This window comes from Notamacropus eugenii, chromosome 2 (assembly GCF_028372415.1).
Source record: "Notamacropus eugenii isolate mMacEug1 chromosome 2, mMacEug1.pri_v2, whole genome shotgun sequence".
Lineage (NCBI taxonomy): Eukaryota > Metazoa > Chordata > Mammalia > Diprotodontia > Macropodidae > Notamacropus > Notamacropus eugenii.
The window spans coordinates 186,743,762-186,757,151 of record NC_092873.1 but is presented as its reverse complement, the minus strand read 5'-3'; the positions used below and the strand labels follow the sequence as shown (position 1 = coordinate 186,757,151).

General features: G+C 38.3%; 1 protein-coding gene across 1 annotated transcript in view; it reads left to right on the top strand.

Annotated features, from left to right (window-relative positions):
* PDSS2 (decaprenyl diphosphate synthase subunit 2) overlaps nt 1-13,390 on the top strand; it is a 284,652-nt gene that overhangs the window by 155,826 nt on the left and 115,436 nt on the right. The window lies entirely within an intron of this gene.

Genomic DNA, 13,390 nt, shown 5'->3' with positions numbered 1-13,390 from the left:
TAATAAACCATAACCTCTTCGACATTTCTGTGGAAAATGGCGTGATTATTTTGGATGGCTGGCCCTTTGTGTATGGCTCATTACCATCTGGCATAATGTGTATTGATATAGCCTGTAATTGTCAACTCCTATTTGACATGCTGCCTTTAATAAATGTGACTTGCATGGTTAGAACCCACTAATGGTTATATGGGAAACTGTAATTAAAGAAAATATATATAGTTAGATAAAATATACACACATGCATGTACACAATATCTTTATAGATGGACTTTCAGTTTCTTTTCAGTTTCTAGTCTTTGAAGGAGAATAGGGATGCATTTTCACTCCAGATTAATACTGGTTTTCCAGTTTAGGGGCCATCATGTCAGAAGACCAGTATGAACCAAATGGAATATTTTATGAATTTTCTTTGGCCTTGGGTAAAGCAATTCCATTGGAATCTAGGAGGCAATACAAAAAGAATCTTTTATCCTTATAGTTGTAGCATGTAGATATAGATTATACATTTTATTTCCTATATTCACGAAGTTAATAGCGACAAAATTGGTTATTTTGTTATCGTTCATCAATTTAATTTTAAAAAAAATTTGTTGAGGGCCTACTTTGTACATAGCATATTGTGTTAGATACCAGGAAATATGAAAATGAAATATGGTCTCTGACCTCAAGGAATCTGTAATTTAATGGGAGATAAAATGTGTATACAAATAAAATAAGACAATTCAGGTTGTGATGAGTGCAAAGGAGAGAGATTCTGACAGGATGTCAAAGAACTTTGAAAGACTTGAGAATTCTGATCAATGAAAGACTCAAAATGCAGAATAAGACATGCTTTTGGACAAGAACAATAAGGGAATCTTCTTTGCATGATTATGCATATTTGTTACAGAGGTTTTCTTTCTTTTCTTTTGTTGTGTGTATGGCAGGGTGGGAATATAAGAGGGAGAGAAAATAAATGCTTACAAAACAGTGCTACAAGAAATGTAAGGCAGAAGGCATGATTTCGAGTTGAGGTCACAAGGAAAGCCTTCTTGGAGGAAGAAGATAGCACCTGTTACGGACCAGGAAGGAGGAGAAGGGAGAAGAGAGCATTTATTGAGCACTTCCTAAGTGCCAAAGACTGTGCTCAGTATGCACATACTAAGATCAAGACAGTTTCTGCCTTCAAGAGGCTTGGCATTCTTATAGGAAGAAACAACACTGGTAGGAGAGCGGTGGACAAGAAAATGTATTCTTGTTCAAGGAAGCCACAAAGATGATGAAGGGAACTATGGGACAATTGAGTGGTGTGTAGGGATGGCTATTTTTTGTTTTATGCTCATTTTCCTGCTGTGTGCACGCGTGCGCGCGCGCGCGCGCGCGTGTGTGTGTGTGTGTGTGTGTGTGTGTGTGTGTCTGTCTGTCTGTCTGTCTGTCTGTCTGTCTGCTCTTGCACCGCCCCAGACTTTTTGTGCTGGGGCTCTTGATCTTACTGCTGACTTTTACTTGGCTTTAGGGCTTAGTTGCTTCCTCTTTCTGGAGGACAGACTTCCCTTCTAGCTTGAACTGGGGGGAGGGGCCTCCCTGTGCGCCTCCCCTGGATGTGGGCTTTATCTGCTGGCCTGTTGCAAGGCTGGGGCCTAGTTTCTGGGTTGCTGTGGTACCAGTCTTTCTGGTGGCTGGCCCTGGATTAGGGATCTTATTGCTGATCAGCCTCAGGAGTGGGTTCCTGCTGCTAGGTTGCTATGGAAACAGGGCCTCTTTACTGGTAGGTCCCAGGGGAGGGGTCTTCCTGTTGGCCAGCCCTAGTGTGTGGCTTCACCATTGGTCAGCCATGGGGTCAAGGCCTAACTGGTGGCTTGTGCTGGGGGTGGGGTTGCTGGGGTAGGACTTTATTGCTATGCACAGACTATTCCACTGGCCTGGGGGCTGCTAGTTTAAGGGAGGGTGGACCTTGCTGCTTGATTTCCCCAAGCTTGGAGCCTTGTGACAGGCCCCCCTGCTGTGAGGCTAGCTGCTACCTTACCCCACTCCAACTCCAGTGAGATAGACCTTTCCTGATGGGCTGATAAGCTACTTTCTTGCTCCTAGACAAATTCTGAGGCAGTTTTCTAGTTGTTTGGAGGGGAATTTGAAATTACTGGTAGCAAAAACAAATTTTTGGGACAGCAAATAACTTAAGATCTTTGAAAACATTGTACAAATTGCCAAACACATTCCAGTCCAGCCTCATTCCCCTGTTTGGTTCTGGGCCCATCTGCAGTGCCTTCACAAGATATATGTTCTGATGAGCTACTTCAGTGAGATCTCCGTAGAACGGCACATCCAAATTGGGGTACTTCTTTATCCACTTGGTTTTCCTATGTGGTACACTAGGCTAGTCTCTCTTGTATGGAACTCATTGAGGAGGTCCTGTGGTCTTGCGGGCTTAATGCCTTCAGCACAATGTCATCTAAGACCAAAAGCCTTTTCACAAATCTTACTCCAGTATGACATTATGTGAAGGAGACTCTGGATTCTCAAAAACTTTGCCACAGCCTCTGGCAGGTTCTTCTTGAGTTAAAGGCTTCAAGTGTGGTCCTGCAGGTAACTTTCCTTGATCTTCTGTATGAGGACCAGCCTATCTCATATAGAGAGACTCATCTCCAGAAGTTTGGCCACTAAGAATTCTTGGTTTGCAACAACAAGTAAATCACAAAATGCCCCACCTTTTCTCTGCAGCATGCCTCTGTTTCTATGGGACAGATGCAGGAAAGATAAAACAATCCTAAGAATCACAAAGTTTTTAGACTATCTTCAAACATTTTGGGAATCATTGGTATTCTTAAGAACCTGACAACATCCATATTCCTATTCTTTCTATAAATGAAAACAGGTAAGATACAGAAGTCATCCCTAAATGGATGGATGGATCACAGGTTCTCCTTTAAGAGGGCAATAGTGAAGTTGTCAGAGTTGGTTTCATCCTGCATCTGAAGTATAAAGCAATATCATTTAATGGGATGCCACTTCCTCTTTTCTTGTAGCATTCATGGTGAGCCCAAGCAAAAAAGTCACCAGGACTACAAATATGTTACAGAGCATAAAGAAGCAGCTAAATTTTATAAGAAACTTGACAAATTCTCCAATCCAAATGAAGTTACACCCTGGCATTTGCTGACTTCGTTGTGAAAAATGGTAACAAATAGAATTCAAGATTTTTAAATGACAGAACAAAGACTCATAGACTGCTTAGAAATCTCACATCTATGTATTATTGATATTTCCCTCAAGAAGAGAGTTCCAAACATAATGACCATTAAACATCACGAAATATTAAGTTGACTATGCCTTAACAGTAAGGAAGAGACTAGTGACCATCGTGCCAGTCATTTCAGAATCAACTATCTGTGTCCAGTTGAATCACTTAGCAAAGATCAAAGAATCAATGCCACATTAAGATGAGAAGAAACTGTCTAATTTTAATATCCCCAGTCCAGCCTACTTAAATAAGCACTCAGACAACCGGAATTGGATAACAGTAAAGATATTAAGTCTGATTGTATTTCTTAAAGAATTTTAACAAATGTAAAAGAGCTGCAATCATGAGGAGACCAAAAGAGTCCCAGTTGTGATTTTTAGGGGAATGTGATGGTTCTGCTGTTAATTCTCACTATTCAGGACACATCTGGAGTATAGTTTCTGATTTGGGCCACTCTTATGGAAAGACATTGGCAAATATGTCCAGTGGTGGGCATACAGGATGATAAGGGGACCTGAAACTACACCTGTATGGGGAATTTAATTTTTGAGAGAAGACAGTTGATAAGGACATCTGGCATAGTAAAAAGAACACCAAATTCGGAGTGACAAGACCTGGAGTCATGTTCTGCTACTTAACTGCTTTTGTATCTTAAGTTACTTACTCTGAGTTTCAATTTCCTTATCTCTAAAATGAAGGGAATGGGTCTACTTGGCCTTTAAGCTCCCTTCCAATTTTTGGTTCTGTGGCTTAATCTGCTAACTCACAGAAAACAAAATGAAAACCAAACGTGCAGAAGTTATAAGGAAGTATGTTTCTGCTTAGTGTAAAGAGAAATTTTCTGTCAGAGCTTTCAAAAGCAGAATGAACTGCCTTGAAAGGTAGTGAGTTCTCCATCACTAGAAGACTTCAACTAGAGGCTGGGTGACCCCACTCATCAAGGATGTTGTGGAGAGGATTTGTGATTTGCTTAGGGATTAGATTGGCTGACCTTTAAAAGTCCCCCTAACACTAAGATTTTATACTACAATTTAGAATTTCATATGTTGATCTGCTGTTAACTCATTTAATATGAATTTTTCTGTGCTTCCATTTAATTTTAATTAGAGACATCCTGTCTCCACTCCAAAATATTTATCCTTTGATCCCAAATTTGAATACATTAGGATAAAAATCCAACTAAGGAAAAAAGTGTAGTCACAAAACTGAACACAAAATAAATTACATAATATAGAATGAACTAAAATAGTAGTGGCATGATTTGTGATAACTACATTATAGCATGGATGCTTAATATCCAGCCTCACCTGGGAAATGGGATAGCTTTTTGTAGTCCTCTCCTTACTTTCCTGACTTATGATTCATCCTGTTCCTATAGGCAAGGAACATAGAGGGGAAAGGGCAATTTTTAAATAGTATTTTGCAGCAAGAGGGCAGGTACCATGTAAATTGCTAACAACCTTATATTGAAAAGTAGGTATCTTTTTATCTTTAAGGAAGATTTCTAAAAGTTCATTCTAGATCTAAAATTCTGTGATTTTCTGCTATAGGGTTTGCTGTATGGCAGTGTCTGATCTCTTATTTATGACTGTTTTCTCTTCTTCACTGTAAAAAACTGATAATAGGAAGTGGGTTAGCCCTGTTCATGTCTCTCTTTGTAGTGATTTCACCTGATTATATTACAGGCAGATAGGGAAAAGAACCAATTGTGTCAAAAAGAAAAACATGGAAGTGAGAAATACATATTATATTATAAGATACTCCTGGTTGTTAATCAGTACAGAATATTTTGTCATTCTATACAACATGTCAAAGACCAAACTGTTTGCCCACATGTCATCTGCAGGACCAGTGGATTAGTTAACTTAATTTACCATACAGAATATATGTTAAGCACAGCCTAGTTTTTTTTCAGGCTTTGTGGAATCCCCATTTTTACATAGAGTAGAATTCTCTCTATCTGGGTCCCAATTGTTCTGTCCATTGGGGTCTCTAGGCCATATTAGGCAGGAGCCTGAAGATAATATAGGTCCCTGGGCTATTCCTATTCGTATTTTCTTTGGTCTTAGGGCCTGTTCTTCTGCTCTAGTCTCTTCCTAGATTTTTCTCCCCATTTTGACATCTATTTCTCTTCCCATTGATTGCTATCCATTTTAGTAGAATAGTCAATTAAATCTGGTAAATTTAGTTGATGCTAGTAAAGAGTACTGTTTCACAAATTCCCAATCAAGAAAGCAATCAGTAAGTATTTATTAAGTAATTACATATTCACAGCCACTGTGTTGGGTACTGCGGATACAAGTACAATGAAAGAAACCGTCTCTACTCCTGAGGAGCTTACATTCTAATGGTACATGAGAGGACTGGAGATGGTGGCAGTAAATGACAGCAGGGCCACTGAATAGGACCAAGAATATCTCAAATCCTACCTCTTTCATGGAACTTTCTTCCACTACCCCAGTCCTTAGTGTTCTTATCCCTTCCATATATATATTTCTGTGATTTTGTTCAGTATTACTCACTTGGAATTTTTCATACTTTATTATTATTTCTCTTTTTGTGTCTAAATCCTATTTCCCTAACTGGATCAAAAGTCCTTCTAGGATGCCTCTTTAGCGTAATGCCTCACACTAAGGATCTCAGTAGATGTTTGATGAGGATGAGGATGAAGAAGAGCTTCAGTCTCTGCTTTTAGACTCTAGATTTAAAGCCACTCAGATCCTTCTTGAGCCCAAATGATCCAAGTAGCACAGTTCCTCTAGTCTTATTGCTAATTAGATTAGGTGTGTGCTTCTTTTAATTCAAATATACCTTTGCTGATTAAATGTGTTTTAGCCTGTTTTTACTTATAAATTGTTTGGCATTTCAAATCCTTAATAATCTGCCCCTCCTACCTTTTCAGTCTTCTTACAGTTTATACTTGCCCCACCCCGCCACCCCTCCTTAGTACTCTGTGAACCAATGATACTGGCCTCCTTGCTGTTCCTTGAACAGGACACCCCATCTCCAGACCCTGGGCATTTTTACTGACAGTTCCCCATGTTTGGACTGCTCTTTCTCGTCATTGCCACCTTTAGGCTTCCTTGGCTTTCTTTCAGTCCCAGCTAAAATCCCACCTTCTACAGGAAGCCTTTCCTGATTCCCCTTAATTCTAGTGCTTTCAGGGGTGGAGCCAAGATGGCAAAGTAGAAGGATGGACCTGCTCAACCTCTACCCCCATAGCCCGTAAAATACTTGCAAAAAATGACTCTAAACAAATTCTAGAGCAGCAGAAGCCAGAAAGCGACAGAGTGAAGGGGATTTTGAGCCCAAGACAGCCTGGAAGGCCAACAGGAAAGGTCTGTCACACCTGGCTCAGAGCAGAGCACAGCCAGTCTTGGCCTCATGACAGGACTGGGGCAGGCTTCAGGGCATGGAATCACAGGCAGCAGCTGCAGTTCCAAGATTTCTCAACCTAGAAATGCCAAAGACAGCTTCAAAGGTCAATAAGAAAGCTCTTTCACCTGGGTGAGAGGGGAGTGCAGCCTGGCTCCAGCCCCAGGGCAGCAGCAGCCACTTTTAGAGCCTTAGGCCTAAAGACCATGGGGGAATTGAGCAGCAGATCTGGGTCTCAGTCCTGAGTGGTGGCCCTGGGGTGAGGAGGAGAGCTGACGTAGTGGAGCTGGTGGAAGCTCTGGAGAGGGAATCCTGTTCACAAATCCTGGGTAGAAAAAAGTGCTCATGGTTGCTCACAGAACAGAGCTCAGGTCAGGACAAGAGTGAACTCCTCTCCCTTGATTGTGCCACCTTGGAGGAATTGAGAACTTCCAGGTCCCCAGAGTACACCCTCCACTTGACAAAGGACTCAAAAGTCAAGTAATTGGCTGGGACAACATCCAAAGAAGAGGAAAAAAAATAAGACTATAGAAGGTTACTTTCTTGGTGAACAGGTATTTTCTTCCATTGTTTCAGATGAAAGCATAGCGTCAGAGGAAGACATCAAAGTCAAGGCTTCTGCATCCAAAACCTCAAAAACAAAATATGCAGTCGTCTCAGGCCATGGAACAGCTCAAAAAGGATTTTGAAAATCAAGTAAGAGAGGTGGAGGAAAAATTGGGAAGAGAAATGATAGCAATGCAAGAAAATCATGAAAAAAGAGTCAACAGCTTGCTAAAGGAGACCCAAAAAATGCTGAAGAAAATAACACCTGTAAAAGTAGACTAACCCAAATGGCAAAAGAGGTCCAAAAAGCCAGTGAGGAGAAGAATGCTTTAAAAAACAGAATTGGCCAAATGGAAAAAGAGATTCCAAAGATCACTGAAGAAAATAGTTCTTTAAAGATTAGAGTGGAGTAGATAGAAGCTAATGACTTTATAAGAAATCAAGAAATTACAAAACAAAACCAAAAGCATGAAAAGAAATAGAAGACAATGTGAAATATCATATTGGAAAAACAACTGACCTGGAAAATAGATCTAGGAGAGAAAATTTAAAAATTATTATTAGTCTACCTGAAAACCATGATCAAAAAAAAAAGAGCCTTTCTTGAAGAAAAAGAGTCTTTCATGAAATTATCCAGGAATACTGCCCAGATATTCTAGAACCAGAGGGTAAAATTGAAATGGAAAGAATTCACCGATTACCTCCTAAAAGAGATTCCAAGAGGAAAACTCCTAGGAATATTGTAACCAATTGTAACCAAATTCCAAAGTTCCCAGGTCAAGGAGAAGATATTACAAGGAGAAAATATTACAAGTAGCCAGAAAGAAACAATTCAAGTATTGTAGAAATACAATTAGGATAACACAGGATTTAGCAGTTTCTATACTAAGGGATTGAAGGGCTTAGAATATGACATTCCAGAGGTCAGAGGAGGTAGGATTAAAACCAAGAATCACCTACCCAGCAAAACTGAGTATAATACTTAGGAAAAAATGGAATTTCAATGAAATAGAGGACTTTCAAGCATTCTTGTTGAAAAGACTAGAGCTGAAGAGAAAATTTGACTTTCAAATACAAGAATGAAGAGAAATATGAAAAGGTAAACAGGAAAGAGAAGCTTTAAGGAACTCATTAAAGTTAAACTGTTCAAATTTCTACATTGAAAGATATTATTTGTAACTCATGAGACCTTTTTCAGTATTAGGGTAGTTAGAGGGAATATATATATATTAATATTTAAATTTGTAGGTGGGTATGGGTATGTATGTATGTGTATATTATATGTGTGTAGGTATGTATATGTTCATGGGTGTATATGTGTAGATAGATAGATAGATAAAGGCACAGGGTGAGTTGAATATGAAGGGAGAATACCTAAAAAACTAAAATTTACTGTTTAATGGAATGTACTAGGACTAAGAGAAAGGGAGAGGTAGAATGTAACAAATTATCTCTCATAAAAGAAGGAAGGAAGAGCTTTTACAATGGAAGGAAAGGGGGGGGGGGAGATGAAAGGAAATAACTGAGCCTTACTCTCATAGGATTTGGCTTAAGGAAGGAATAACACACACTCAATTGAATATGGAAATCTATTTTACCCTGCAGGGAGTCAAGGGGGAAGGGGATAGGAGAAGGAAGATAGTAGAAGGGACAGCAAATTGGGGAAATGGATAATCAGAAGCAAACACTATTGTGGCAGGACAGGTCAAGGGAGAGAATGGAATAAATGAAGGGCAGGATAGGACAGAGGGAAATGTGGTTAGTCTTTTATAACACAACTATTTATAGAAGTGCATTGTTATACATGTATGACCTATATTAAATTGCTTATTTTCTCAATGAGGGTGGATAGGAAGGGAAGGAGAGAATATGGAACTCAAAACTTTAGGAATGAATGTTAAAAATTGTTTTAGCATGCAACTGGAAATTAATCTATACAGGCAATGGAGTATAGAAATCTATTCTGCCCCACAGGAAAATAGAGGGGAAGGGGGATGAAAGAAGGGTGGGTAATAGAAGAGAGGACAGACTGGAGGAAGGGGTGGATGGGGTACATGCTTTCCTGGGATGGGGGTGGGGAGAGATGAGAAAATTTTGAATGCAAATTCATGTGGAAGTGAATGTTAAGAACTGAAAATAAATTATATATTAAAAAAAAAATTTTTTTAATTCTGGTGCTTTCTCTCTACCGAGTATGTCAGATTTATGCTGGTTGTAACTTGTTTGTACATAGTTGTTTGCATCTTGATTCCCCTATTAGTCAGCTCCTTAAAACTGGGGACTTTCTACCTTTCTTTGTGTCCATAGTTCTGAAGACAGTGCCTGCCACTGATGTTTATTAAGCTCCTTGCAGGTGCTTAATAAATGACTGGTCTGGTTGACTGTGAATTCTTGAACTTCTGTCACTTGGAGACAGATGTCTTGCTCTCTACCATTGTATAACTTTTTGAATGAAGCACTTTGTGTCACTCCATCAGTTTCTTTGTTTCATGGAGGTTTTACTTTGTATGTTTGTAAGTCAAAAACTTTATTTTAGTTCACGTGATAACATGAAAGGAAGCATGAAAACATAAGGGCATTTAAAATAAAGCCACAGATTAACTGAAATCTGAGAAAGGAAAAGAGAAATTGGTCACTGTTAATGAAAGCAAAAACATTATAAAGAGGAAAGTCAAAGGAGCTTAGTGCCAAAGGAGCAATGCATGGTTTTCTTTCCGTACCTTCTTTTATGCTGCTGAGGATCATTATCATGGTTTAGAATCAGTCAGGCCTTCCCATTTGGTCCTCCATGTAGCAAAGTATTTTGAACCTCAAGATTCTGTTGTCACTCACTTTCTTCCTTTCTTTCCCTGGCAGAAACACCCGGGAGAGTGGGGTTTATATGTGATTTCTTCTTATTCAATCAAAATCTGACTCCCCTCGCTAGATTTTTTGAATGACAGACCCCAAATTTGCCTCTACACAATGTCAAGTTGACTAAAACCAGAACTTTAGAGAGACGTGAAAAGCAACGGGAAAGGCGCAGAAAGTAAAAATGAAGCCAGGTCCTTTGGAAGAATATAAATAACCATCTCAAATTTAGGAGGGAGTTTTGTTTCAGTTTTCACATACAAAAAAGTTAAGAGACACTGAACATACTATAGAATTTTAAATTTTGCTGCTTAGCTTCAAGTCCCTAAGCTCATGCATAAATACCAATTGTCAGTGGTTGTTTTGTAGCAACAATAGGTACGCGTACTTGTTTTGTTCAGTAGTTCTGTTAGAAACTTATTTATTCCTCCTCCCCCGCATTTGGACTCAACACAATGAGTACCCATTTCCTTTGCCTCCCCAAACTAGAAAAAATAACTATGGATCAGGAGAGCCAAAACTAGACATTATAGAAATGGCCAGGTGCCATGGAGGACACAGTGAGCTAGCTAGATTGGGATCAGAGAGCCAGAAGTAATATGGGCTTAGAGGATCAGGAACTATATGAATATTGGGTATGCTTGGATATTACTCAGAGACTCAATGCCAAGGAAGCAAAAATGCAGTCCCTTTTTTACATGGAAGCCATTCAGATACTTGAGTACAGTTATTATCTATCTAATTCCTCTCATTTCTGAGCTAAACATTCTCAAACCCTTCAACTGTTCCCTAACACAGCTAAAGAATGTAATATTATAATCCAGCTCATATTTCTCGGTCTTGACCATTCATTTTTTTTTTAACTGTTCTCTGCATTTATTCCAGACTTCACCATCCTGGTTGTTCTCTGGATAGGTTCCAATTTGTCAAAACCTGTTTTGAAAAATAGTACACTTAATTAAATGCAGTAGTGCACATGTGATCTAATGAGTGCATTGATTCAAGTGGTTCACTTGCCTCCATATTTCTAGATTCATATGATTACTGTATCGTACAATTCAATTAGCTTTTTTAAGTAGCCATGCCACAATATTGAGTTATGTTGACCTTTAGGTCTACTAAAACTACTTCATCTTTCTTTTTTTATAACATGAATTGCCATTACTCCAGATCACCAGTATCCTATACTTAAAATATAATAGATATTTATGTATCTGTGGTATACAGAACATTATGCTAATATTGGCTGCTAGGTGAGGTAGGGGATAGAGTGCTGAGCCTGGAGTCAAGAAGCCCCAAGTTTGAATATGGCCTCAGATGTTTATTAGTGGTGGAATCCTAGGCAAGTTACTTGACTCTGCTTCAAGCTCCTCAACTGTAAAATTGGAATAATAATGTCACCTAGCTCCCTGGGTTTTTGTGAGGATCAGATCAGGTATTTGTAAAGCTTTTAGCACAGTGTCTGTTAACTTCCTTCCTTCCTTTCTTCCTGAGTGCTGAAGGAGAGACAAAATTTAAATAAGACGTAATCCCTACCCTCCAGGAGTTTAAATCCATGGAGCAGGATGCCAGCATGGATAATTAGTATATGAAGTATTACGAAAGTACATTAGATCAATCAGTCATTAAGCATTTATTACAAAATAAAGTGCTGAATGAGTCAAAGGGTCATTAAGTTTATTCATCAAGGAGATTGAAGCAAGCTTCCTGTAAGAAATAGCCAAGGTGTACTTAAAAGGTGTGAATTCAAAAGGCAAAGTGACGAAGAGAAGTGCATTCTGGGCATAAGGAGTGCTGTAAGTAAAGGCACAGATGTATGAGAGTGGAGTGTACGTTGGAGACAGATTATTCTAGGTGGGCTGGAAAAGAGTAATGTCCAGACAGGTAGGGTGGCATTAGATTAGGGAAGGTCTTGACTGCTAGCTAGCTAGATGAGTTTAAACTTTACTTTATGTACTTTGACACTTTTTTCTCTTTTTCTATGAAATATTCCTTCCTCTTATTTATATTGAGTTTTGTTTCTTTGTTTTGTTTTTTAAATTCAGGACCAAAACAGCACTGAACTTAGCTCTCTTTCTCGGCTTTATGTCATTTGTTAAGCATGTCTCTATATATGACAGTAATTAAAATATTAAATAGAATAGTACATATGATAGGTCTCTATAGCAGCATTAGAGATTTTTCCTCCAAGTTGACATAAATCCTTTAATTGATGCTCTTTCCATTACAGTTGTTGAGCTGGCAATATATCCACTTAAATGTATTATCCAGTACATTTCTATATCTAGGTCACTCATCTTTACAAAACTATACATTTACTTATATCTCTTTCTTTAAATAATTCTTTCCTCATTTTCTTATTAGAATCACTTGTGATTGTTTTCAGAATTTCATTTTGTCATATTAATAAATTTCATTGATATCTCATTCCTGTACTTTTGGTTAATTTCATCTTTGTGCTTTTGTGATGAATATGAATTAAAAATTAGAATCATAATTCATAAAAATAACTCCTGTTGACTAATCACTAATTTATTAAAGTGGCTATTTTTGTAACTGATTGATTTATTGACTGATTTATATATGCAGTAGAAATCCTTTAGGTAATGGTCCATCTGCTTTAAAGTGATGATTTGTTTTTCCATCTTTCTTCTGAAACTCCACTGCATGTCTAGTTAGTTTCTTTTCTTAGATAACATTTTACATATTACATTTAGCTGTGATCAAGTCTGTGAATGGCATTTATTGCTGCAGCATTTGATCTTTGACCAAGAAAAGCAATAATTGGCCCATTCTGCCTCATTATTGCACATGACCAGTATCACTTAAAGGGGATAAATGTGACAGCCAAGTTGCTGGATGTCTATGCAACTCTAATACTTTTAGTATCCTTAATCTCTGCAGGATGCAAATTGTCAGACACCTGTGCTATTTGAAAAGCTCCCTGTGGCTTTGTATATTGAAATGTTATTTGGTGACAGTGCTAGTAGTTGAGTTTTCTTTTGAATTGAATTTAGAACTTTAAAAAACCCTCCTGATATGTTTTTTCAAATTTCACTTGGTTCTGACTGACTTTTCAGTAGCTGTGCTAAGGTTTCTTGATGTTGTTTACGCTAATTAAAATCTGATTTGGCGACTCACTACCTCTTGGGTTGAGGGAGTAGCTAGGTTTTTAGACTCTTTGGCCAATATTTTGACAATTGTAAAAATGCTTTTTAAAATACATTTTGCCTCTACTCTCACCTTCTCCTACCATCTCCTCTCTATAAAAGCCTCTTTTAATTTGCTTTTATATAGCAAGTGATTGTAATAACCTGTCACCTCTCTGGAGCATAATGCAGTTCTATTTTGAATTCTTTTTCTTCCCCATACAACTGAATAGCCCAACTTTTCTTC